The sequence below is a fragment of the Palaemon carinicauda genome, chromosome 3 (assembly GCF_036898095.1).
Source record: "Palaemon carinicauda isolate YSFRI2023 chromosome 3, ASM3689809v2, whole genome shotgun sequence".
Taxonomy (NCBI): domain Eukaryota; kingdom Metazoa; phylum Arthropoda; class Malacostraca; order Decapoda; family Palaemonidae; genus Palaemon; species Palaemon carinicauda.
This window is the reverse complement of record NC_090727.1, coordinates 142,250,857-142,255,373: the sequence shown is the minus strand read 5'-3', so window position 1 is coordinate 142,255,373 and position 4,517 is coordinate 142,250,857. Positions and strand designations below refer to the sequence as shown.

The 4,517-nt window shown below is 34.4% G+C and overlaps 1 pseudogene; it reads left to right on the top strand.

Annotated features, from left to right (window-relative positions):
- The first annotated feature begins 1,933 nt into the window (after positions 1-1,933).
- Positions 1,934-4,176, top strand: LOC137638579 (hematopoietic prostaglandin D synthase-like; annotated as a pseudogene).
- The last annotated feature ends 341 nt before the right edge of the window (positions 4,177-4,517 follow it).

Sequence of the window (4,517 nt, the reverse complement as noted above, 5' to 3'; positions counted from 1 at the left end):
TATATACTGTATATATATATATACTGTATATATATATACTGTATATACATATATATATATATATATTATATATATATATATATTATATATATATATATATATATATATATATATATTATATATATATATATATATTATATAAATATATTATATATATATATATATATATATATATATATATATATATATTTATATATATATAATATATATTATATATATATATATACAGTGTATATATATATATATATATATATATATATATATATATACACTGTATATATATATATTATATATATATTTATATATATATATATATATATATATATATATATATATATATATATATATATATGTGTTGTGTGTGTGTGTGTGTTGTGCGTTTGTGTGTGTGTATACAGTAATACATCCTATCTTAAAGTTATCCAGCAACTAATCACGCAGCTTAAACTAATATTTAGAGTAAGTAACTTCTTTAGAAAATAAACTAAGAACAACACAATATTTCACCCCCAGAATTCCAAATTCCAACTAAACTATGCGACATTCAAGAAACCAATCATATGTCAGTCTTGAGGGTAGGCCTATTGATAGAAGTCAACGCAGAGCACACTTAGTGGGAACTACTTCCCTGGAAATTTCGAATTACAAGATTTCACGTTTTTACGTGTGAAGGCCATGAAAAGCATAAGAAAGAGTAGATGAGAGAAGGAATAAACAGTTTTCCAACTAACCCTCGTAGCAGATATCTCCTAACAAAAAAAAATTATAGCTAATTCAGTAAAAGAACTGCACATCCAAATCGTGGGAAATAAGACGTAACATTCACCGGAAATTCAAAAGCAGATGACAATTAAAACCTATGCTCGGTTGCACATAGATTCTACAAGGAGACATCAGTTATCAGTTTTTTTATTCGAGCAATTTTGGTTTAATTTCTCTTAGTTAACTTCGAGAAAAAATGTCTTTTCGCTTTTTTATTTGTAAGCCTCCAGGGCTTTCAACAGATGGTCAGAACGGGCGGATGTGGAGGGGTCTGATGCGAGCAGCAATGAGATACAAGTCACAGAACTAATAGAATGAACCTCTGAATTCCTATTATAAGATTTCATTAGTGGCACTTCCTTACGCCTATTCTAAGTTCTGTCCTAACTGATATACGAGAGTTATCATTCTAGCTTTAAAATACTCTACAGGATAATAATTACGTATCTCCAAGCCTTCTTTATCACACAGATTCTTTTAGGGCATTTAATGTCCAAATACTTATTCTTTTATTTATAAAATTAACTTAAAAAGATTAACTTCCCGGGTTTCAAGAACAGACTGATGCGTCCGAACTCTTCTGTTATCTTATCATCCTACGAGATTAAAGTCACTCCCACTGCTCTTCATTATCATCTCACTCGATTAGTTAAAATTTTACTTTCACTGATAAATTACTTCAGTACTATGAGTAACATACCAAAATCGCGAGCATAGAAATTGGTATATATTTTAGCCAAATAATGAAACATGCGTGCATATATAATTCACAGCACTAAATGCCGGTTTCATATAAGTTTCGCATATGGCAATGTTAAAGGGTAAGAGGCTTTTCAGTTGCAAAGAAGCACAAAGCACAATAACGCATTGCAATCATTAGCTAGTAGAATATTGGGGTTAAATTACAGTGTTGAGAACAAAATGGTACAGAAAATATGGATATTCAATAATCATTACTAATAAAAAAGGGTGTTAAGATGTTTTGGTTTGTATTTTATGAGTTTTTTATGAATCAGACTACGAATAAAAAATAGCCCCTTTAAATAAAAAAAGGAAATTTCACTTACCTTTTAAAAGGTTTACCTTGTAAATTGAACTACAAATACACCTGTTTCTTGTTTTTTTTTCCAGACTTCACCATCCGTCGACCCCGTGAGACTACGCCGCCATCATGCCCGAATACAAGCTGATCTACTTCAACCTGAGGGGAAGAGCCGAGCTCACCAGGTGGATCTTCGCCTACGCCGGCATCCCCATACACGGACGAACGCATCGAAAAGGAAGATTGGCCTGCAATGAAGAGCAGTAAGTGTTATTCAGCAGCAAATAAAAAATAAATGTAATTGCTAGGTTGCTTTAGGGAGAGTTCTTATAAATATTTTTCGCATTTGTAAACAGTTTCTCAATGGTTTTTAAGTTCCCTATTCTCCCTAAGAAGGTCTTTTCCTCCTACTGAGACTAAACTTTATAGGTTTTCAAATTTTCATGGGAATATTTATAATAGCTCTTATTAATTAGTTCACTAAGTAACATTGATCACACATGAACAAAGTCCTTTGGAATCTATGCGCACCATGATAAGGATATAGAAATATTAAACTTTTCATCCAGGGAGCCATGCAACTTCATATGTGAAGACACCAATCGTTTTGAATCTTAAAAATTACCAACGATTTTTAAAAAATCTACTCTGAATAAGGATAAGTAACCATGGAAGGTTTTCATACGTAAAATCTTTAATCCAAAAATGACATAACTAACAGAATTTCCCTTTTTGTCCCTCCAGCCATTCCCTTCGGCAAACTGCCCTGTCTCATGATCGACGGCAAACCTCTACCCCAGTCTAGTGCGATTGCCGTTACGTGGCCAAAGAAGCAGGACTTGTGCCCGAAGACAACTTGCTCGCTGCCTACTGTGATGCTGTTGTGGATACGCTGAATGACATCGCCCAGGAGCTTTTCAAACTCCAGTAAGTTCGAGAGAGAGAGAGAGAGAGAGAGAGAGAGAGAGAGAGAGAGAGGAGAGAGAGAGGAGAGAGAGAGAGAGAGATTTCTAGGCCCTTTCTTTTCGTGAGGTTGGAACGGGTAAAGTTTTGGAATAGTTGGATAAAATAGAGAGAGAGAGAGAGAGAGAGAGAGAGAGGAGAGAGAGAGAGAGAGGAGAGAGAGAGGGAGAGAGAGAGATTTCTAGGCCCTTTCTTTTCGAGAGGTTGGAACGGGGTAAAGTTTGGAATACTTTGATAAAACGAGAGAGAGAGAGAGAGAGAGAGAGAGAGGAGAGAGAGAGAGAGAGAGAGAGAGAGAGAGAGAGAGAGAGAGAGTTATGCTAAATAAATCAATACCAAATATGCAAATCCATTCACTAAACTGTTTCGTTTTTTACCAGCATGATGACAGACGAGGCCGAGAGGAAGAAGCAATATGCCGAACTCAACAAAAGACCTTGGCACCCGCGTTATCTTACATCAATAAGAAGCTGGAGGAAAAGGATTGGATTGTTTCAGGCAAGGTAATTGGCTAGTGAATCTAGAGCACAGTTAGCCGTCATATTCAACAGGATTTTACTCCTGAATATTCCTGTGTATCCTTGACTTTACAATTTTAATCTTTTTGGTTGGAGATGTAGCACGCCATAAAAATATACTGTCTATTCAAATGTGTGTGTATATTAAAATATATATATATATATATATATATATATATATATATATATATATATATATATAGAGAGAGAGAGAGAGAGGAGAGAGAGAGAGAGAGAGAGAGAGAGAGAGAGAGAGAGAGAGAGAGAGAGAGAGAGAGACGCTTCAAATGTCAAGTCTAACTTTTATCCCATATTGATCTGCTTTCTTTATTAGAATCCTAGTGCTTATGGCATTAAGAACCGTGAAAAAAAAAAAAAAAAAAAAAAAAAAAAAAAAAAAAAAAAAAAAAAAAAACCTACCATTACATTACCCTGCTAGCAATAATTGTCCCAAATAATTCTATCACTTTCGTAGCTCTACGACATTAATTCAATATCGAAGTACGGTAAGTGTTAATTTCCATTTCTAAACATTACATCAGTTATATTTTACAATGCATTGCTTTAGACGCACTGGCGGCTTTAAAATCCCCTACAGACCTTCCTTCATTAAACAAGTCTTCTTTTCTCTCCCTGCAGATCACGTGGGCTGACATCGCAATGGGGGTCATTTAGGCGGCATTGCGCAGAGGAAGGGAGACCTCTTGAAACCTTACCCAAAGCTGGAGTCCCACGTCCAAAAAGTCCGATCTCTTCCCAAGATCCAAGAATGGATCGAGAAAGCACCAAAAACCGATATGTAGTCGATCAACATTCTTGTCTCCCGCTATGTATGTGAGAGACCCTACGACATAGCTTTACTCATAAGTACAATAAAGTAATACGATCAAATGTTTGACTCATTTCATGCCTCAGAAATCCTGGACTGAAGTGTGACCTAATTAGCAGAGGATACTCCTGTTTACTTTGTCATATGCAGCGTTGAAAATATCGGGTTCAAACGAAAAATATAAATTCTAGAATTGGGTTTATTGCATAACAAATGTATAACACATATGTATAATACCCTTACTTGAGGGTACACTCGGGCACCCTATTCTATCTTATTTCTCTTCCTCTTGTTTTGTTAAAGTTTTTATAGTTTATATAAGATATTCAATTTAATATTGTTACTTTTCTTAAAATATTTTATTTTTCCTTTTTTCCTTTCCTCACTGGGCTATTTTCCCTGT